Source organism: Myotis lucifugus, unplaced genomic scaffold, assembly GCF_000147115.1.
Source record: "Myotis lucifugus unplaced genomic scaffold, Myoluc2.0 scaffold_291, whole genome shotgun sequence".
Classification (NCBI taxonomy): Eukaryota; Metazoa; Chordata; class Mammalia; order Chiroptera; family Vespertilionidae; genus Myotis; species Myotis lucifugus.
Window position 1 is genome coordinate 1,336,221 of NW_005871339.1, and position 23,796 is coordinate 1,360,016.

At 45.2% G+C, this 23,796-nt stretch overlaps 1 protein-coding gene across 7 annotated transcripts in view; it reads left to right on the plus strand.

Annotated features, from left to right (window-relative positions):
- Positions 1 to 23,796, plus strand: part of PCBP3 (poly(rC) binding protein 3) — a 207,905-nt gene that overhangs the window by 80,479 nt on the left and 103,630 nt on the right. The window contains exon 1 of one of the 7 annotated variants that reach the window (XM_023763561.1): positions 13,790 to 13,808. The exons of the other annotated variants lie outside the window; for them this stretch is intronic. The gene's annotated coding sequence lies outside the window, so the exon portion shown is untranslated. Of the gene's footprint in view, positions 1 to 13,789; positions 13,809 to 23,796 lie in introns of those variants that run through there. 7 annotated transcript variants of the gene reach the window in all.

Consider the following 23,796-nt stretch of genomic DNA (forward strand, 5'->3'; position numbering starts at 1 on the left):
TCCTCTAACCTGCTGCTTCACTGGCAAAACAATACACGTAACAAGGGCATTTCTAGTATTGGGGGCATATTTTGCAGAGCTGAGGTTTTGGAGTTTGAGTCATTGAGTGAAATCACATTCCCCATTTCTGCCTTAGATGACAGTTGGATGATAATTTTTCCACATTCATTGAGCTCTCGCTGTACTCTGGTCATGTACCAGGCCTTGTGTGGGCTCTGGACACAAGGTTTCCTGATACAGGCTTAGGGTTGATGGCACTTTATTATTAGCACTGTAACAACTGTGATGCATGTGGAAAAGCCATGAGAGAGTGCTGTCTGGTCGTGGGTTTGTTCCTGTTTTCCTTTCATTTTTGGTCTTCTCTCCTTTCTTCCCCTAAACTCTCTCTGCATAGAATATTTGAAAAACGAATGGGTAGCAGGTGGCAGAATTAACTGCAGGGAATCTGTTTGGTTGAATGCCTGTCAGAGAAGAGGAATAGAAGGAAGGAAGGGCATTCCCAGATGTGAAGGAGGTGACAGTGGTTGGGCTTCAGCCATCTTCAGCTTAGGTGTATTCATGGCACAGAAGCAGAGGGTTGTGGGAGGGGCAGGCCCGCTGCCCACTGCACAGGTTCCTGCATGGCAACCCCAGCAGTCCTGTCAGCCCCAGGTGGAATGTGATTTGTTTTACACATACTGCTCTGCAAGCATGGGACACATCTTTCAAACACAACTATCTTTTCTTATCCCCCCGTGGCTTCTTATAGGACACTCACTCTTTCCTCCCCTGTTTATCATGCTCTGGAAGCCTTAGTCACTGGCTCATTTTGATCTGGCTCCACCTTGCTCAGATTTGCTCACTAATAGTTAAGCTTGATTTTATTTGTATCAAACAACCAGTTAGTTTAGCTTCTAACCATATAATGTGTGTAATACTATACATGACTTTCATTATTGAAATAATGGCAAAAAATAGCTTTATTATTAGGAATGTGAAAATCTAGCTTATAAGTCTCCTCAACCATCTTTTCTTATTGAAATAATTGTTTCTGAAATACAGAGTTTCACAAGTGCATTGGGCTATAGCAAAACCAGCTGGCTGTCTACTGGCTTCCTCTGGTGTGGAGTACTGTGGTGGTTCTGACCCTGTTTCTGCTTGTTTCAATTCACCTCACTGCTTTATGAAGCCCCTGCAGAAACACAGCTGTGGGGGAGGTAGGTTGGCCACCAGACAGCTTCTACTGGACACGGATGTAGACCTGGATGTGACCCAGCAGACAGGAGCCCTGAGAGAGTTTTCTGGGAGGGGGCAGCCAGATGTGATTAGTGCAGGTGGGGGACACATGGAGTCAGCCAACTCAAGGGTGTTTTCATGCTTTTAATTTAAATAGTCACAGAACCTAAAAGTGAGGTTTAAAATGTTCCTTTCTGTGTGCTGCATTCTGGTGAGGGAAAGAATGGTGTCATCGTTCTCTTTGCTAAGTGGTAATTACAAGTGTGGAAACAGATGTGAGCTTTCTGGGAGCTGAGAGGGCCATGCCTGAAATGCAACCATCTAGGAAGGGAGAAGTTGTGGCGAGTTTGGCCCCTTTGACTGGAACAGGGGGTGGGGGTGCAGCAAGGGCTTGGAGCTGAAGGGGAAGGGTCGGTGGTAGAGGCCCAGGGTGGGCCAGTCAGAGCATCTGCTCACTGCTCTTGGTACAGCCTGGCATGCCCAGAGTACCTCCTTCTCAAACATGGCATGTACCCGATAGAGGAGGAGCCAGTAGCAAAGCCCAGTCCAGGGAACTGCAGGGACCAGCTCCCTGAGGAGGCCAATGACTGGGGCTAGTTTAGGGCCTTTCTCCTACTTTTACACCTGCCTTGCTACTTGAGAGGCCTTGGGGTCCCTTTCAGGGGAGACCTGCTCTGGAGGGCTGCAGCCTCTCTAGCTTGGGTTTGGGGAGAAGCCAGAGGTGCCCATACCCTCTCCAGGCATTTTTCCTGCTCTGGCTCACACTGAGTTCACTGTGGTCTGGGTAAGGCCTGCCTTGCTGTGAATGGGAACTGGTTTGAATGGGGTCCTGCACTGACCACATGTGACTGGAAGCAACTTGTGTAGTCTTTCCAAGCCAAGGGTCTCATTTGCCAGGGGACCGTGAGAAATAATTAGGCAGCACAGGTGTCTGGCTCAGAACCTGGCCCACAAGGTGCCTTCAGTGCAGCTCCTTCCACCCTGCCCAGGGCTACTGTCATCATAGGAACAGCTACCAAACAGAGTATGTGGGTCTCTCTTGAGCCTTGTCTGGCCTGACTTGGTTCAAGGAGAGCAACCCTGTACATAGGGTGGGGGCAGGGAGGGGGGGGGGGCGGGCAGCTCTCCTGGTGCTCTTTTTACCCCAGCTCCATGCATGCCTTCTTCTGGAAACATTTGGTGTTCTATGGGCCTGCCTGTATGCCCTGGGGCTGTGAGACTGGCCCAGGTTTTGGCACTCTGTCCAGGTTGCTGGTTGAGATGAATGGTGAGAATATCCAAGACACTGCTGAGTGGGTGAGTGCAGTTGCTGTTAGCTCCTTTCTAGTTAGTGGTTAACCTTGGGCCAATCCCCTCAGTTTGAATCCTAGCTTACTCACGTGTTTCCTGGTGACCTTGACCCATGGGCATCCTGCCAGTGCCCAGAGTTATGTTACAGAAAGGGAGACATGATCACATCTCCTTTAGGGGTTAGTATGAGGGTCCTGAGAGCAGCTACTTACACAGCCAGAACACCTCTTGCCATCTTGTAGGGTTCCTTTTAAAAAAAAGGTAAGAAAAACATTTTGTGTTAATATTTTATGTGCATTTAGTGAGCTGATGAGCATTGGAGATTTTAAAAAGTTTCCAAATACCAACTAGAAAGAACTGTGCGTACTTGACACAAATGTGTGTGGAGATCCTTGTGTGTTCCTTGCCTGCACATGCGAGCACACACATATGCTCTTCTAATAGGTGCCCCCAACCCTGATCCAGAATGGCCCTGGCCTTAGAGAGAATCTCTGGAAGCAGCCTGTACCTAATTGGCCTGGGGGAACTATCTTAATTATCTTTAAGGCAAAGTCTGATGCCAACTTATTTTGCTTGGGTCTGGGTTAGTGCACAACTGGCTCTACCCCTGGAGCAGACCTTACTATTCCATACAATGTCATGCAGTGCTGGGTCTACCCTCATTTCTTTTTTTAAAATATATTTTATTGATTTTTTACAGAAAGGAAGGGAAAGGGTTAGAGAGTTAGAAACATCGATGAGAGAGAAACATCGATCAACTGCCTCCTGCACACCCCCTACTGGGGATGTGCCCGCAACCAAGGTACATGCCCTTGACCGGAATCGAACCTGGGACCCTTCAGTCTGCAGGCCAATGCTCTATCCACTCAGCCAAACTGGTTAGGGCGGTCTGCCATCATTTCTAAGTTGTGGAACTAGAGGCAATGGTCCTTTGGGGATGGTGAGAGGTGGGCTTCATACTCTAAGTCAGTGATGGCGAACCTTTTGAGCTCGGCATGTCAGCATTTTGAAAAACCCTAACTTAACTCTGGTGCCGTGTCACATATAGAAATTTTTTGATATTTGCAACCATAGTAAAACAAAGACTTATATTTTTGATATTTATTTTATATATTTAAATGCGATTTAACAAAGAAAAATCAACCAAAAAAATGTGTGTCATAGGTTCGCCATCACTGCTCTAAGTAGACAGAGCAGTGTAAGCCAATGACCATGTGGGCTGGGTGACTTCACACTGTGGTGACTGCTCCAGAGTTACTGGGATGCTGTTGTGGTGGTAGGGAAGCCAGGCTGGGGCTCATAAAACCCTTCTAGCATCAGTCCACATCCTCAGACCAGGGTGGGCTTTGATTGGTATAAAGCAAGGATTGATATGACCAGATTTTTTGTTTTAGAAAAATTATGTTCCTAAAATGAAGAAGTTGGTAGAAACAACAGCATAAAATATAAAGCTAGCACAAATAAATAGGGAGAAATACTCAGGTTAAGCCTGAGTCAGCAACTAAACTGAAGAGTTGTGACTGCTGTCCTGCTAGCAGCTGGTGTAGCCTGTCAGACCCTGGAGATGTCAATGAGGTGCTGGGCTCCTGGACAGTTTCCTGATGTGGTTCTTTGATTGTTTGCTGTCCCAGGGCTGTCTTGGAGCTTCCACTTTTAGACTGGTCACCTAGGACTCCCTCCCTTCTGGCCCAGGCACAACTTCAGCCCTGCATTGTGGGGGCTTCCATGGGGACCACTGACCTTCTCCAAAGTTACTGGGGATGATGTTTGTTCCTGTGGCTCATCATGGAACCAGTTTTCTCCTCCTTCTCAGAAACCATTTGCTATGGAACGAATTATGTCCCTAAATTCACACATGGAAGTCCTCCCTATATCCCCCCAATATGACTGAATTTGGAGATAGGGTCTTTAAAGAGATAAATAAGGTTAAATGAGATCCTAAGAGTGGGGCTCTAATCCAAAAGGACTGCAGCCTTATAAGAAGAGCAAGAGACACCAAAGTGCTTTCTCCCCTCCATGTGAGAACTCTGTGAGAAGGCGGCCATTTGCAAGTCAGGAAGAGACCCCCTCACCAGGAACTGACCATGCCCACACTCTGATCTTGGTCTTCCAGTCTCCAGAACAGTGAGAAATAAATATCTGCCATTCAAGCCTCCCTGTCTGTGGCATTATGTATGGTGCCTGAGCTGCCCAAGACACCATGTTTTATGTACCCAGTGGCTACATTTTTAGGAGAGCAATCTGTGGTTGACCTGTCTGAGGGCAGGCCCTAGCAGATATAAACAGATGTCATGGTAACTTGTTGGTCATTGAAAAGGCAGGACAATTATGTGGTTGCCCGGGCTCTCTTCAACCTGAGAGTCTGCTCACCCCTTTGGGCCTCATGGCTATTAACTTGTGGGTTATTGACGGCTGGCTCTTTGGGGTTCTTTTCAGCAAATGAGAATACCAACACATAATTAACAAGAACAAGAAGACTATTACTACTACGTGTCAATGGAAAAAATGATATGTATATGTACATCAAAATATGTACAAACACACACACATTCATTATCATCTGTCATCCAGATACACACACACACACACACACACACACACACACACACACTGCTCACTTTTGTTCCTAACAGCAACTCTGAGGTAGCCACTTTTTTATAGTTTTTTTAATTGAAGTGTAATTCACATTACATAAAATTAACCATTTAAAAATGTACAGTTCAGTGGCATTGAGTACTATCACAATGTTGTACCATCACCACATCTATCTAGTTCTGAAACATCATCATAATCCCAAAATAAAACCTCGTACCTATTAAACCTCATACCACCCTTGCTCCCCTAGCCCTGGCCACACCAATCTACATTCTGCCTCTGAATTTGCTTGTTTTCCATGTGGCACACAAACAGAATTATACAGTATGTGGCCTTTGGTGTCTGGCTTATTTCACTTAGCATGTTTTTGGGGCTTTTCCATATTGTAGCATGTAAAAATTTCATTTTTATGGTTGAATAATATTCCATTGTATGGAGACACCACAATTTGTTTATTCATTCGTTAATAGACATTAGGATTTCCCCCCACTTTCTGGCATTGTGGATAATGCTTCCATGAATATTCTTGTACAAGTTTTATTTGAACATCTGTTTTCACTTATTTTGGGCATATCCCTAGGAGTGGGACAGTTGGGTTACGTGGTAATTATATGTTTAACTTATTGACAATCCACCAGACTCTTTGAATAGCAGCTGCACCATTTTACCTTCCCAAGATGGCTCTCTTCTATTCCCAGTTTTAATAAATGAAGGTTCTGATATGTGGGGAGGTGGAGGGACATGCACAAGATACGTGAGACAGCCCTCTGGTAACAGAAGCAGGTCTGTGTTGGCCCCATCCTTGGGTGTCTGCCACCAGGCCCTTTGCTCCCTGGCATGCATGCTGGTCCCTGGCTGGGTACCCCCTAACTGGAGCAATGAGATGGGGCAATGATGGGCTCAGAGAGGCAGGGTGTCCATGCTGGGCCTTTCCCAGAGCAGGAGAGGGAAGAGTCCTCTGAGAGATGAACAATGTGAAGGAGGACACAGAGTCTTAGGGAGTTTAATGAGTTCTGGGGATTTTGTTAGATTGTTTGATAAGGTGCTTGTAGTTTTCAGTCCCCGCTCCTACCCAGGTTGGCCAAAGCCACTGCCAGTGCCCTTGCTTGGCAGGATGTGTCAACTTCTGTCTTCAGACTGATCTCTGACACTCACCCTGGTGGAATTGTCTTCTAACTTCTTTAAGGGGAGACCCCTAGGCCATGGGGCCACCCTCTGTGTGTTGGCCCTGGTAGAGGCCGAGCCCTTTTATGAGCTGTTGCTGTCTTTCCCCTCAGAGGCATCCTCATGCTCCCCAGCAACAACCCTTCAACAAGATGAAGATTTCTGCCACTGGAGATGCTCACTTTTAGATATGGTGTTACTTGGCTTTGCTTTTACTGACAGTAAATTGCTGAAGGCATTTCAATTACACAGTGAAAATCATTAGCAGAATTCTTGTTACTTAGCATCAGACTGTGGGACTTAATCGTGGTTTCTTATGTGTGGTAAAGCGAATATAACTGAAGGGAGACTTATTCAGATTTCCCAGTATATCATTATCACATTCTTGTGTGAAAGTTTCCTGGTAATTCTACTGGATTTAGTATATCAGCATGACTTTTCTTTATAAATTGTGGAGATTTAAGTTTATTTAGCAAAGGAAACAGTGAAGACCACTCAAAATACTCCTGTTTAATATGTTCATTGCATGACTAACGGATAGTTTTACCTCCTGGAAACTTTCATTCCATTGCCCAGAGGACAGAAGCAGGTGGAAGTCACTGATGTGAACCCAGCCACCCATCACTCCCTGCTCCATCGTTTCCTCCTCTCCACCACTGCTGCCCTCTGACCCAGGTGTGAGAACATGTACCACTACACCAGTGGTTCTCAACCTTCCTAATGCCGCGACCCTTTAATACAGTTCCTCATGTTGTGGTGACCCCCAAGCATAAAATTATTTTCGTTGCTACTTCATAACTATAATTTTGCTACTGTTATGAATCGTAATGTAAATATCTGATATGCAGGATGTATTTTCATTGTTACAAATTGAACATAATTAAAGCATAGTGATTAATCACAAAAACAATATGTAATTATATATGTGTTTTCCGATGGTCTTAGGCGACCCCTGTGAAAGGGTCGTTCGACTCCCAAAGGGTCGCGACCCACAGGTTGAGAACCGCTGCACTACACTGTCCTGTGTGAGTACAAATTTGCAAAAGGCAGCAGCAGCAGTGGGCTGTTCTAGAAAACAGGCCTCTGCTTGCCTCTCAAGTTCAGGGGACTTGTCACCAGTAGCAGCATTCCAGGTTTTGGATGACATCACCACAGGCCCAAGGGTGCCTGGACTGACTTGTGCAGTCTCCCGCCTTCCTTCTTTCATCCTCACTAGTTCCTTGAGTTCACTCACTGGCTGTGGCCCGGCTGAGTTTCAGGGAACATGAGGTGCTGGGACTACCAGTGCCTCTGGGGCCTTTTCCCACAGTGTTCTCCTGCATCTCTTCTGTGGTTTGAATCCAGTGGAAGTGTTTCCACCATTGAGAGAGTACTGTAAGAAAGACCTGCTCCTCAGGAGATGGGAGGGAGATGGCCCTCCCAACCCTGGGCTGGAGTCCAGGTGACAGTATGCTCTCTGTTAGAAGATGTGGGTGTGCCTGCAGGCTCAAACTGCCCTCAAAGGGCCTGTTGAGAGCACAACCCCCTGTGTGAACTGAGGGCTGGCATGGATCTCCAGCGAGTACGTCACTCCCATCCTTGCAGCTGCCTCCCAAGGCATCTATGCATTCCCATCAATAGAGAGGGAAATGGCATTGGGCTAATTTCAGTAACTTCTCTAAAATGCTAGAAAATACTAGCGCCCAATTGGAATGTAGGTTGGCCTGGCTCTGTGTCACCCCTGATCACAAGTTCTTTAGGTCCCAAAGTCCTACATTTCTTTTATAGTTTGTCTAGACTTTACTTTGTCTAAAGCTGTTTTAAATTCTAACATAACTTTGTTTTGTGATATTATTTCCCTTTCTTTAAGATGGCCAGTTTAGTTTTTTAATCTCTTGTTTTCTGAGTTTTTGTTTTCTTTCTCCTCTGAAAGCACATGGCTGCTGACTGAAACCACTCATGTTTCTTTTTGTTTATATTTCGGAACATATGTTCTTCTATCTCCTGCTGTGTTTTTGTGTCTTCTTTATGTGGCAGGATGTTTTCATGACTTCTGTGTTTCTTTGCTCCTCCCTGAAAGAGAAGCCGATTGGTCCTACCTGGGCCCTGAAGTGTGTAGACATACACTGCCAGGCCTCATTTCTCTTAGGGCCTTAGACTTTGAGCTGGGTGACAGATAGCTCACTTGGGCCAGGCCTCATGCCACTTTAGAAACCAGCAGTTCAGGTAGGGTGTTGAGAAGAGGCTGTATAACCTCTGGTTCTTACATGGCATCCCATTTGGCTGGGACCAGTGTCCCCCACCTCTCCCTCCAGGGCCTTTCTGGAAGGTCTTCGAAGGGTCTTCAAGGCTCCCAGTCATCCATGCTGTCACATTGGAGCTTGCAGAAAGGCTTCCACATTTGTGGCCATAACTGGTTTGTTTTTCTGATTTCTTTGCAGGACTCATTGGCAGTTTGGGAGATGGAGAGGGAAATGCATGTGCTTGGGCCATCAGCCTTTTTTCTACCAGCCCTCCCATCCTACCTCACAGTGCTTGCTCTTTCCCCCTCCCTCAGCCAGGAGTCTACATCACTGTCCTCAACAGAATTGCACCTTCCTCACTACACTGCTGTTCTTGTTGTCTTGAATCAGGCTTTGGATTTTGTAACATTAAGCTTTTCCTGTGCTCATGTCCAATAGATGATATGTCTTGAGGTCAGGACGATGGGCTACCTAAAATTCCACACAGGGTCCCATAGGTGTGACATGTTGAGTGAATTCATTGAAATTTGGTGAGTATTCAATAAACACTTAGAGGTTTTGGTTGATTGCAAACTTAATTAACAGTGTAGTGTGATGGTTGTCTAAAAAGTAAATTTCAGTTTTGAGCACATTCTGAGCAGCATATTGTCCTGAATAAGGGGTGGGGGCAATGACACTGGAAGAGTGTGCCCATAATAACAACAATTATTAGTGTATCATCTACCCACTTTAGCCGGGCTAAGAGCAGAGCAATAAGAATTGGGAAAGCCCAGCACACCAGGTCCTGTGAAACATTATTGTCCAGTTTACAAGCTCTTAGGTGGCTCTGCAGAGTGTGTGGATGGGTAGGTGGGTGTTGAAGGGGAGGCAGGACCAAGAGCAGGGCAGACAGCAGGGCTGTATGCAGTATAACTGGAACCCATGGTAGAACTAAGGGATCTAGAGTGAATTATAATCTATAAAATGAAACATATATACATATTATTGAAAAATATAGGATCTAAAATGAATAATTCACTGGACACAAGACTGGACACAACAGAAAGCAGGCTGAGTGAGTGGGCAGCAGTTCAATGCAGTGTATCTGTACTGAAGCACAAGAGAAAAGAATAGAGAATACAGAATAGAAAGTGAGCAGCTTGTGGACAGTCAAAAGGTCTACTGTAATGGAATGAGTTTCTGGGGGTGGGGAGGCACATTAAAAAATATTTGAATAGATAAAGGCCATAGATCTTTCCAAAGCATTGAAAGATACCCATGCTGTCTTTCCATGCTAGATTAATGAAACAGACTACACTTACATGCATAAGTCAAAAAGCAAGGAAACGAACAAGAAGTACACTTCTCACATCTAGGCACATCATTATTGACACTAGAGATAAAGGCAATCTGAAAAGCAACCAGATTTCAAGGTGGCTGAGCCACAGTCTGCATCTGGCACGTGTCTCATGGCCATGCCTTTCCGAGTGGAGCCCCTGCTCCCCTGCTCATCTGCTTTGCTAGCTCATCTGTTCTGTTTTTTTTTCATAGTTTGTACTTAGACCAGCAAAATACAGACATAGTGATTACTCAGGCAACCACTTTTCTCCACAATTGCTTTTCAAAACTATACCAAATTTTAGAGGACCATCTTCCCCCTCTTCCATACAATAACCTTTTTACCCCCCCAAAATTAAATAAATTATATGGAGTGATATTATAGCCTTATGGTTATAAAAAGGGACATATACCAATTTCTTGATATAACCTTTCCCACCAAAAGAATATAGAACGAATGTCATTGTATACAGTGTTTGGATGAACACCAAACAGGTTCATGTGTGCATCTTGTGAAAGATACCACAAGGGTTGCAGCTCCCATCACACTTTGTTCTGTTGTGAATCTGTTTCCATGTGCCATCATCTTGTCATAATGATGTCATGCTGTGCTGCAACTCAGTAAATGCACTCAGTACAAAATAACCAGGAACCTTAAAAAGGCATATAAATTGGTGGAGAAAATAGTGCAGAAATAAGAATGTGCCATTCAAATAATGACTCTCTTGCACCATTCTCCTCTAGCCAGACCTCTGATAAGTCCCATCTTCCTCTTCTGAGGTGTACTGTCCCACTTTCCTTATATTGCATTTTGTGCAAATGCAAATTTTGTTTATTTGCTCTTAAATTATTTATTACTTACAAGTTTGCCTTTACTGTGTTTTTTTTAAATAAAGTAGTTTTATTTCATATTCACCAGACAAGTTACCAAATATAATGGGGGGGGGGCTGCTACTGTTGCTTTTCATATTCTTTTTTTAAAATATATTTTTATTGATTTCAGAGAGGAAGGGAGAGGGACACAGAGATAGAAACATCAATGATGAGAGAGAATCATTGATTTGCTGTCTCCTGCACGCCCCACACTGGGGATCGAGCCCACAACCCAGGCATGTGCTCTGACTGGTAATTGAACGGTGACCTCCTGGTTCATAGGTCGATGCTCAACCACTGAACCACTCATGGCTGCTTTCACTGTGTAATTGGTATATATTCTACCTGTGAAAATTGTTTGATTATCTTTGGTTGGGATTGAACACATCATAATTTTCCATTACAATCAGTGGATACATTGTTCTCCTGTAGAGTAGAAGGTTTTTCAGAACAAAATAATAGCCAAAGTGACGGGAAGGTATTTAAGAGTTCCCATTACTCCTTGTCCTTGCCAGCACTTGGCAAGGAATTGCCAGACTGTTATATTTTAGGAAGTCTAGTGGGTGTGTATTTACATCTATTTTTGTTTTAAATTTGCATATCTTTGATTACTAATGAGACTTGAGTACCTTTTCATGTGCTTATTGGCCATTTGGGTCTCTTTTATGAAGTGCTTTTTTTCAGTTTTACCCATTTTTCTATTTATGTCTACCGGCCCCAGATGTTTTCACAGTGATTTTCATGCTAGATAAAAGTGTAGCAAAGTATACAAAATCTTTAGGGAAGAAAAAATTTTCTCAATAATATATTTTCAGACATGTGAGGACTTAGGGAAAAGTGTTGCTCACATGCTCTTGCTGAAAGACCTCCTTGAAGATGGGACCAGATTCTATTGAAGGCCATGGAGTAAGGGGGTAAAAGGTGACAGAAAGCCTGGTGGAGACCCCATGTGTATGATGTACAGGGAGTATGGATGTCCATGTCGAAGACCTCACAAGAAACAGCAGTGGCATACATGACAGTGATGGAAGAGGATGGTGAGGGGTGAGAGACAGAGGGGACCAAGGGCACAATCCATTTGCTTCATGCTGTTTCAGACCAATTGACCAATGCAGAAGGCATTTAAGAACATCACATAGAGATTATCAGTGAAAGGACCAAAAATAGCTAATAAGGACTCACACTGGGCAGTCAGAAGGGAGTAATGTGGTGATTCCTGCGCCATTCGTGGTGAGTCATCAGTTATTCTGCTTTGTGGACAAAGGCCATGAGCAGGCTTTTCACACATACAAGGTCCAGATGTTCAGCGAACATAAACAAGAGCTTAAATTCTTGAACAGGTAAACTGATGAGGTAACATTTCACCTCTCAATTTGTTAGAGATCAGAATGTGAACAGTCAATCATGTAGGCAGTGAGTGGCTAGAGAGATAGCACTCTTGAATTTGATAGGGTATAATTTGCAGAGACCTACATGGAGAAGATTTTGGTTAACTTCTCTGAAATTAAAAATGTGCAGTATTTTACTTCTTATGCTGAGGTACCTCTAAATGTGCTTATTCAAGAAAATACCAAGATTTATGAAGGTACTGTGCCAGGTGTAGAGTAGGCATGTGTGCGTTTTTACCCCCACCCCCACGCAGAAAGAACATCCTGGATGGACCCACAGAGATGGTAACAGTAACCGTGAGCTCAGCAAAGTAGGAGTCTGACTTTGTTTATTTATATTTTTACTCTATATTTAAATATCTATCGTTTTGAAGAGTTATGAAAACCACCTAACACTAGGAAGAATTTTTATTGTTAATATTGTTAAAAGAATTTATGTGTATTGCCAAGCTTATCCAGACTCATGGCTTGTTACTGTTATTTAATCACTGAGAAATTCACCCACCACTTTGGGAGCATGAAGAGCAGAGAATGTTCTGGCATATTACTGCTCCTACATAGAAGGGACACAGAATAACAGTCATTAAAATGCTGTAAATAGGAACGTGTCCTGAATTTACCCTCACCCTTGGAAGGAATTATCTGTCCTGCTCCTTGCACAGGAGCATGCCCCAGAGGCTAGAGTGCACCAATGGAGCGATGGAGCAGGATCTTCCTTCCTTACAACCCTGACAACTATGTTCCCTCTCTGAGCATTATGCCTCCTCTGTAAAAGTGGTGATAATTATACCTGCTTCCTAATCTGGCAAATATTAGGTGTAAGAGAATAATAATGAAAGTGCTTATTAATAATAAACTGCTCAAGAATTGTTAGTTTCTCCCTCTTTTAGGGATTTGGCATGTCTTTTATAATCCAGTGCCTACTTCTGGAATATAATTCTTTAGGTATGAGTAAGATATTGACTATATCGTGAGATTTCATCTGAGTTTTTTTGGAAGTGTGTTCTTGCCACCCAAATTCATCAAGGAGCCTTCTGAGACCCAGGAGGGTTGGGGTTGGTGGCACTGGGTTACTGCACATGGAGTCTCAGGGAAGACCTCCCAAGTGGGTGACAGGCAGGGCCTCCTCCTTAGTCACTTTGCTGCATTGAAGTAGACAGTGGTACTTGGCTGGGGTCCACAGCACTCTGGCACCTCTGAATTCTTCCAAATGTGTTGCCAGATTTTTAAAAATGCATTTCTGCTGTAACCGAGGATGCATCCTGTTCCAAGTGTGTTCTAAGTCAGAAGCCACACTGAGCAGTTGAAACTTTGAGGTGCAGCTCAGGTATACTGGCTACAAGGAAAGGATAAAGGTCTTTTGAGTAGATCAGAGCAGAGGCAGAGGGGTTACCTTGGGATACAATGGGAGCACCCACATAGGTGTGGACAGGAGCACACAATCGGGGGCACACCAGGGAGCAGCACCGTGACCTATGGAACTGTGTCTGACAACTGCTGATGGCCACAAATCAAATTTCAACTATACCAGGTGTTCTGTGAACCCCCAAAATGTGAGAATGATAAGGAATTGGGGCCGAGTGGGATTTTGAGGTGTACCATAACATTGGCCTTGCTGAGTTCATCAGGTAACATGACACTTTTCCCTTGCTTTTTGGTAGATGGACAGTGTCCTCACCCTCGGGGGAAGCAGGTGGGCTGGCAGGACAGGCGTCCACAGGCCGGGAGAAGGAGACACTCCCAGGTACTCTCATCTACCCCGCTGGTGACCTGCCTGGCCCCATCCTATTGCAGACAATGACTCACCTGTGACCCTTGCTTCTCCTGGTCTGCTTTGTCCACCTGTGCCCTGCCTGCACCCAACCTCAGTGCCTGTTGGTTGACCCACCTCAGCCCAGATCTTGACCCACCCTTCTCCCACCCTTACTGAGGGCCTGGTCCTCACTTCTGGTTGCTCCCTTAGCTTGACCACTTCTTTTGAAGTTCTTAACCCTGAATTGCACCCTGGCTCCCATTAACCTCCTGACAGGGTGAATGTCACCTGCTGGTATTCATGCCTTTTGGATGCAGACCTGCTTCTCAGCTGTTCATTTCCTTTAACAGGGTCATTGGTAGTGAAATCAGAAAGAACGTCCTGTTCCTTCAGTGATGCAACCTGGAGTGTGTGGTGATGTTACTCTTCATTTGTACAGAATGTTAATACTTTCACTGGCCACAGGTCATTCTCTTCAGGTTAGAAACATAGTGAAGGTAATAAGACACTTCAGAATCAGAATTGATTTTAGGAGTAATTCTAATGAAGCTGGGAAAATTGAATTGTGACCTCAAATTCAACAGGTTCCCTCAGCAAACAGATCAAGCATGCTTTGTTCCAGGTCCTGGTTCTAGGCTGGGTCAGGTTCATCAGCAAACACACCGACAGGCCCTGCCCCCAGAGACTGTCTTCAAAGGTAGACTGAACACCTGAGAAAGAAGGTGATAAGGTCCATTGATAAAGGAAAAGGGTGAGCAGGAGTAAGGGAGTGTGTGTGGGTATGTGTATGTGTCTGCATGTATGTGTGCACATGCATGCTTGCGATTGGGGGTTGGTGATCAACAGGACTTTCAGGGTTGGCCTCGCTGAGAAGGTGACATTTAAGTAAAGGTGAGGGCATAACTAATGGAGGGAGAATAGCATTCCAGGCAGAGGAATAGCCAATGTGAGGCCTCAGTGTGAGGATGGTTAGAAAACAGCCAGGGGCCGGTGTAGTGGGTTGATGAGCAAGGAGGAGAGGTGCGCATGGGTCGTTGTGGCCTGTGAGAGCTCAAATTCTACCACACCTGTAGAGCCAGCCCATAATTCCCAAGATGAAAAAGGCCTTTCCCACCTCTGAATTACCATAGCAAACTAGCCAAGTTGCTTCTCGGATACCTCTACTTGTGAAAGGGGTAATCCAGCAAAATGTGCTAGAGCTCAACAGGGTCCAGCTTAAACAGCAATGCATGATAGCAGACAGCCCCACAGCAGGCCAGGTACTGTGTCAAGCACTTTATACATGCTAACTCTTCAAATGACCAGTTGCTGTTATTACCTAAAATGATATCCGGATAGGTGAAGCAACTTGCCTTGAGTAATGGCTACCTACGAGGCTAGTGGTGCGAGTCAGGAAGCACAGACGGTCAGGCCACAGGGCCAGGGGCAGTGGCCACACAAGCCTCTACACAAAGCCTTGTGGGGCTCAGCCCCAGTCACTCTCCCATCTGCCTCTTATCTTTCTGCTCAGAGCAGGGACTGTTTTCCAATCTCTTTCCTGTGTTTTAAAGGAGCACAAGATGGCCCCTAATTCCCATCCCCAGATACCCTTGGCTGACTACTCATTAAGTCTCATGTTCATCTTCAATCAATCCAGGCATCTGGCAATAAGCAACCTACGAGCACTTGCTCTTGTAGTGGTTGTTCGGAAAAAAATCTAAACACTCTCTCTGAAAGTTGAGGACAGGATATAGATTAACAATTGAGAAAAAGAGAGGGGTTGGGGAGAGAAATAAAAACCAGATTGCCTTGGTTCAATCTACTTTAACAGAAACCCCACAGAGGAGAGCATGCATGAATCAGCAGCAATGATAGTCAGTTAAACAAGGATGGCTATTTTCTATTGATATAAAGATCATGTTTCCACAGACAAGCAAGCATTAAAATATTCATGGACAGATGGATTAGAAATAAACAGGAAAATGAACATAGCATTGCTAGCATAACGTCCCATTGTGTTTCTAACAATGTAACATGATTGTCAAAGTGTGCAAGTGTGTTGTCCCGGTTCAACTAGTGTCACCTCATATGTCCTTTTTTCTTCTGTGATGTATGACAGTTTGAATGATTGTTCCCCACCTCACTCCCCCTCTGCCAATGAAACTACATGCAGCACAACCATGGCTCCAGGTGGTGGAGTGACCCTCCAGCACCTCCGACACTAAGAGGTCACGTGACTTGTTTGGAATGGTGGGACCTTAATAAACAGAAGAGGCAGGACACAGGCCCTAAGAGTTCCTTCCCAGGCAGCTTGCCCTTTGTGCTTGTGTGATCCTCCAGGAAAGAAGTATGCTGCTGCCCCTTTAGCCCAGGCCCAGAATGAATGCAGAGCAGACCTGAACTGAGGGGCAAGTCTGGGTGCTGCTTGGCTAGCAGAGCAGGCAAGTTCAAATAGCATGCCATTTCACCAAGAAATTCTCCAGTATGCATTTAATCTAGGAATATTTCTCATAGCCACTATGCAGAAATCAAGAAAATTTATTTAATGTCACCTAACAGTCTATATTCAAATTTCCAATAGTCTCTAAGATGTCTTTTTATAATTGCTCTATTCAATAATAATCTAAATCAGGTTGACAGAATGACTTATGATATATTTTATTCTGTAGCTGCCTCTTCTCTTTTTATAAGCTTTTTATTTACTGAACATACAAGCCATTTTAGAATCTTCTAAATTCTACATCTGGCTGAGAGCCTGTTCATGATATCTTGACGTGTCCTCTGACCTTGAATTTCTGTAAACTAGCAGTTAGCTTTAGAGGTTTGCTTCAGACTCAGGTTCAGTTCCTCCTTTGTGCTGGGCTGTGACCTTCCCATGGGGTCAAAGCACAAGGCAGAACAGAACCTGGGTCGGCCCCTCTCTTGATGTTGTGGTTGGCAGCAGGTCTAGTGGTCTCTCTGAAACAATAATCTATAAGTAGAAACTTTACCTTGTCCATGGTCTGAAATATAGTCTCCATAGCAAAAGACAAATGCGTGCTGGATTCTTTCATTTTCATTTACTGATGATTAAAACACTGAGTAGGTTTCACCTAACAACCTCCAGAGAAGAATGATGTTTCTGTTCTTGTGATTCAGATTCATTATGACTCATGGATTATTATGTATTTGCTGTAATTCAGTCCACTGCAGCCCCTATTTTTTTGATGTTCACAGTGTTATATATCTCTGGCACCCAGAGCCCTTCAAGGTGGCCCATGTGTGATTTTGAAATTACCTCATTAGTCTTGTGAGTTTCCTCCCTTTTAGTGCAAACCAGATGATTCAGGCCCAACTTGTACATTTACTTGTTTGTATAACAAACCACTCCTCCAAGAAACCTACCCTTTTAGGGTCTAGACCAGTGGTTCTCAACCTTCCTAATGCCGTGACCCTTTAATACAGTTCCTCATGTTGTGGTGACCCCCAATTTCATTGTTACAAATTGAACATAATTAAAGCATAGTGATTAATCACAAAAACAATATGTAATTATATATGTGTTTTCCAATGGTCTTAGGCGACCCCTGTGAAAGGGTCGTTCGATCCCCAAAGGGGTCGCGACCCACAGGTTGAGAACTGCTGGTCTAGACTCTGAATGGTAGAGGTGTTCATAACTCCTAGAACTATTCCCACAAAAAGTGTACTAGAATATATTTTTTTTTTAAGTAAAAGTAGCCAAAATCGGTTTGGCTCAGTGGATAGAGCGTCGGCCTGCAGACTGAAGGGTCCCAGGTTCGATTCCGGTCAAGGGCATGTACCTTGGTTGTGGGCACATCCCCAGTGGGAGATGTGCAGGAGGCAGCTGATCGATGTTTCTCTCTCATCGATGTTTCTAACTCTCTATCTCTCTCCCTTCCTCTCTGTAAAAAATCAATAAAATATATTTTTTTTAAAAAAAAGTAAAAGTAAAACCTGTAGTTCATCCAGACAGTGGAACACTGTTCAGTGACAAAAACAAATGAGCCATCGCCCAGCTGGTGTGGTTCAGTGGTTGTGTTGACCCATGAACCAAGAGGTCACGGGTTTGATTCCCAGTCAGGGCACATGCCCAGGTTGCAGGCTCGATCCCCAGTAGGGGTCATGCAGGAGGCATCCGATTGATGTTTCTCTCTATCCATCTCCTTTCCTCTCTCTCTAAAAAAAATTTAATAAAAACATTTTAAAAAAAGAAAGAAATGAGCCATCAAGCTATGAAAAGTCACCAAGGAACATGAAGTTCATAATGTTAAATGACAGAAACCAATCTGAAAAGGCTGCATACTGTAGTATTCTACTATCAGAAAATTACATAATTTAGAACAGCAGTTCTCAACCTGTGGGTCTCGACCCCTTTGGCGGTCGAATGACCTTTTCACAGGGGTCGCCTAAGACCATCCTGCATATCAGATATTTACATTACAATTCATAACAGTAGCAACATTACAGTTATGAAGTAGCAATGAAAATAATTTTATGGTTGGGTCACAACATGAGGAGCTATATTTAAAGGGCCACAAGGTTGAGAACCACTGATTTAGAAAGACTGAAATCACACAAGGTATATCTGTGGCCACCACAGAATTAAATAAGAAACAACTAATAAAAAGATATTATGAACTTAGCAAATATCTGAAAATTAAGCAACACATTCTAAATAACTTACACAAAGGTCAAGGAAATAAATTGTAAGAGAAATTGGAACTTTTGATAATAAAATGATTTTAAAACAACATATCAGCATCTGTGGGATACAGCTAAAACTGAGTTGAGAAAAATGTAGAGTTGTATTAGAAAAGTCTAAAATTAATGATATAAGCTCCTATTTTAAGAAACGAGAGGAAGTAGAGCAAATTTAGTCCCAAGTAAAGAAGGCAGATGTGGCAGGCACAGTGATGCCCGTGTCCTAGTCCCTGGGACCTCTGAATATGTGACCTCACCTGGGAAAGGGACTTCACAGTTGTGATTAAGGTCACAGACCTCAGGACAGGAGATTATCCCAGATTATTCAGTAGGCCCAGTACAATCACAGGCATACCTTAGAGTAGAGAACCTCTCTGAGCTGGGTGAGAGAAAAAAGGGATGATGAGTGGAGAGTCAGAGAGACATGCGGCCTTGCTGAGGTGGGAGGCAGAGGAAGGGGTCACGAGCCGGGGAATATGGGAAACCTAGACACTGGAAAAGACAAGGAAGCGATTATCCTGCTGTATTCCACTCGGCACAACAGCAACCTTCTCAGAGACATCTTCTAGAAACCCGGGATCCAGACTGAACCTTGAGGAAGGGAAGAGCTCAGGGAGTAGGGTCCAGCCAGCTCAGTAACTCGCACTCTGTCAGGCCAGGGAAAGGGGACTTGGGAGAGGGGCAGCCCAATCCTGGCTGAGCAGGGCCCACAGGGAGTTCCTGGTCACTTCTCCTCAACCCACAACCACAGTGATGGTGCACATTTCAGTCCTGCATTCCCCGTGAGATCCAATGAACAGTCTAAACTCTGACCCTCAAGCCCAAGGCCACACAGGGCCACGATGTGCTCCAGGTAAGGGGGCAGGTTTGAAGATAAAGCTCCTTCCATGAGATGGGTCATTAGATTTACAATTTGAAAAATAGTTTTATTTCTCTGCACTATTTCAAACCTTAGAGACACTAAAAGCAATGAGAAACCAGTGTACCTGATATTAAGGATTAATAAGTGATAACACTGTTTTATTTGCTTCAGCTTATTTTTAAATGAATAAAACACAAAACACTAAAGAACAAGGGCCCGGCAGCCTCTTCTCTGCTCCCGTGCCCCCCAGACCCTGCCACCAGAAGTGGGCGTTGCCTCTTGCACAATCATGGTGGGTGAGCTCTCAACAACATGCCCTGTCATACCATGTGTTCAGAAAGCCAGCAGCAGTGGTAAAACACTGCACATGCCCCACTGCTGCTTACATTCAAGACTTATCAGCGCAGATGCATGTGGATCTAACTCTTCATTCCACAGGAGGTATATTTATACACAATAGCCCTCACCAAAGACCCCCAGGGGGTTGAAACCATGGGTAGCACTAAACCCTGCATATGCAAAGTTTTCTCCTATACACACACACCTTTGATAAAGATTAATTTATAAATTAGGCACAATAAGAGATTAACAATAGTAACGAATAATAACAATATACTGTAATAAAAGTTATATGAATGTGTTCTCCCTCTCAATTTTTATATTTCTCAGTCTGTACCTATTTCTGAGTCTGTGTGACCATCCCTTACTTTCAGTATATGGCTTGGTGTCACCTGTTTCAAGGGATCCCTTGCTGAAGCCCTCGTAGAGACTTAATGCTTTTTGGAACAACACATTGCCATCAACCGGAATACATTCTTGGTTCATGTCTTCTACCCACAAATTAATGCCTTCTTTATCTTAACTAAGTACTTATCACACACTGTGGCCGTAATTTCTGTAGTTTGAGGTGCGACAGCAAAACTATCACAAATATCTTTCTCCTTCCTCACAATTTCATGGATAGAAGAGTCATTTTTATCATAAATCTCAGCAACCTCAGCATACAATCTTTTTTCTTTCCTTATGAAATTGAGAGCATTTACCTTTTCACTTAAGGGAAGCACTTTATAGTGTCTCTTCGGCATCTTGGAGTTGCCAGCATCACTGCTCTTACGCTTTGGGGCCGTTATTAAGTAAAATAAGGATGACTTGAACACAAACACTGTTAATACAGTTGTGATATAGTCAGTTTGATAACCCAGACTGCTAATGGACAGAGAGTATATACAGCGTGGAGATGCAGGACAAAGGGATGATTCACATCCAAGATAGGATGGAGTGGATGATGTAAGATTTCAACAAGCTGCTCAGAACGGCATGAGAATTAAAACATGAATTATTTATTTCTAGGACTTTCCATTGAATATGTTTGGACTATGGTTGACTGTGGTAACCACAGGTAACTGAAACAGTGGAAAGTGAAACCATGGATCGGTGGTGGTGGGGGGGTGCTGTATCTAGTCTCATGTAAACTTGGCATTTCTGAATATTTGCACAGGAACTTGTTCAGATGTGTCTCCTTGTACACATGTGCCTGGTATTTCTCGTGTATATTACGAGGAGTGGGAATGCTGGGTCCTGGGGACATGGCAGTCCTCCATTTCCCTGCCAGTCTGCTCTCCCAGGTGGAAGCCACTGTCTGGCTACCAGCGCCCCCTCCCCCCGCCTCCGTCCACCCCAACCCAGCAGCATCTGAGGGCCCTCCAGCATGCTAGTCAGCCTTCCGTAACCTCAACCTATGTTTGCCAGTGAAGTTATTAAGTGGCCCCTACCTGTCCTACTTCTCATTCTTAGAGCTGAGGGGAGCTGGTGGGGCTGAGGGAGGCTGGGCCCCTTAGTGGACACTGCCCAGGCATTTCCTCCTCCATGGCTCTGGTGCATTCTCTGCCTCATTTTCTTTCTAAGAACCATTTTTCCTTTGTCTTCCTGATCTGTAGCTTTCTTTGCATAGTCTGCATGCAGGCTGAGCCCCCAAGTGCATGAGTAGGTGCTCAGAGGACACTGAGGACCCTGGGCTATGCTGGGACATGGTGAGGGGAGGGGAGGCAAGGAAACAGGACTGGAGGGCTGGTGGGGCCCTGCAGGAGGACAGGAGCAGGTTCCAGGGTCAGGCTCCTGCTGTGTACCCAAGAAGACACTGTGGGAGGACTGGTGGGAGAGAGGTTCCCACATCCACATCCCTGCCAGCAGAAGGCCCAGGAGAATAGGCAGAATAACTGAGCTTTCAGTCACTGCACCATTTAATGGTGGACAAGAAAAAAAATGTGCGTCAAGTCATAAAAGGAGCATTCCCAAGGGCAGAGAGAGCTGGGCTGATGTGGCAATAGCCACAGAAAGAGGTTTTTCAGAAAGGAACACAAGAATAGTCAATAATTCATTGACTTTAAAAATTGGCAGGTCATGCATAAGTTGTGTCCATAGCCTCAAGGCAGGGAGGAGATGAAAGGCTGGCCAAATGTGGACAAGACAGGCTGCAGCTCAAAGTTTTTTCCAAAAATGCAGGCCGGGCAGTTAGTTAAAGATAACTATGACTATAGATCAGTGGTTCTCAACCTGTGGGTCGTGACCCCTTTGGGGGTCGAACAACCCTTTCACAGGGGTCACCTAAGACCATCGAAAACCATATATAATTACATATTGTTTTTGTGATTAATCACTATGCTTTAATTATGTTCAATTTGTAACAATGAAATTGGGGGTCACCACAACATGAGGAACTGTATTAAAGGGTCACGGCATTAGGAAGGTTGAGAACCACTGCTATAGATACTTAAAAAGGGTGGCATTAAAGTTATTTGTGATAATGTGATTCTCTACATAATACATCCTGACTTATGAGACTCAACAGGATATAGTTTACTGATGGCAGATTATAAACTAAAGATGAAAAAATAAACATCTTTACTATATATAATAATTAAAATAGAAATAAAAATATAAAATGATCAGGAATAACTTGAATAAAGATCGTGTAAGGTCTATACCGGAAAACTACAAAACTTCACTAGATGGAACATGGGCAGACAGCCCTGGAATGTCTCTGAATTGAAAGACCCTTCCTCCCAACATCTATCCTATCTAATAAAAGAGAAACATGCAAATTGACCATACCCCCGAACACTTCCCATTGGCTAATCAGCAGGATATGCAAATTAACTGCCAACCAAGATGGCGGCCGGCAGCCAGGCAGCTGAAGTGAACAGGAGGCTTGCTTGCTCCAGTGATGGAGGAAGCCAAGGTTCCCTGCCTGCCGCTGCCGGCCTCTGAGCTTGCACTCTAAGCAACTATGTTGCAATTATAGAAGCTAAACAAAACCCAGAAACCTGCTTTCAGCCGGCAGAGCTGGAGCGAGCAGGACCGAAACAATGTTGCAATTATAGAACCTAAACAAACCCTAGATTCCTGCTTTCAGCAGCCGAGGCCTCAAGCTGGAGCCGAGGCCTCAAGCTGGAGCCAAGCCTCAGAGCTAAAGCCGGCTCTCAGCTCCAGTGACAGCCGTAGAAGGTAAATAAATCCCAGAATAAAAAATTAAAAGAAAAAAAGGAGAGGTTGGGAGCTTCAGTCGCCCGCCAGCCTGAAAACGGCCCTCAGCCCCTCACCCAGACTGGCCAGGCACCCCAGTGGGGACCCCCACCCTGAAGGGGGTGTGACCAGCTGCAAACAGCCATCATCCCCTCATCCAGGCTGGCCAGGCACCCCAGTGGGGACCCCAACCCTGAAGCAACAAGATGGCGGCTAATTTGCATACTGAAGGCGGGCAGCAGCGGGCAAGGCTGTCCACGGTCCTGGGACCCGGATCTGTGACCCTGCCGGGCGGGGGGCAGACTTGAGGCTGTCCGCGGTCTGAACCGGATCTGTGACCTGGAGGGCGGGGGGGCAGTGCTTGAGGCTGTCCACGGTCCAGGACCCAGATCCGTGACCCTGCTGGGCGGGGGGCAGCACTTAAGGCTGTCCATGGTCCTGGGACCCAGATCCGTGACCCTGCTGGGCGGGGGGCAGTGCTTGAGGCTGTCCGCTGACCCAGGACCCAGATCCGTGACCCTGCCAGGCGGGGGGCAGTGCTTGAGGCTGTCCGCTGTCCCAGGACCTGGATCTGTGACCCTGCCAGGTGGGGGGCAGCGCTTGAGGCTGTCCATGGTCTGGGACCCGGATCCGTGACCTGGTGGGCGGGGCGGCAGCGCTTGAGGCTGTCCGCGGTCTGGGACCTGGATCCATGTCCTCGCGGGCGGGGTGGCAGTGCTTGAGGCTGTCCGCAGTCCCAGGACCCGGATCTGTGACCCTGCTGGGTGGGGAGCAGTGCTTGAGGCTGTCCACGGTCCCGGGACCCGGATCCGTGACCCTTCATGGTGGGGAGGCAGCTCGCACAGGGGCGGATCGGCCGGGGTTGGGCAGGGCAGGACTCCTGGCTTCTGCCCAGCCCCAGTCACTCTGTGCAGG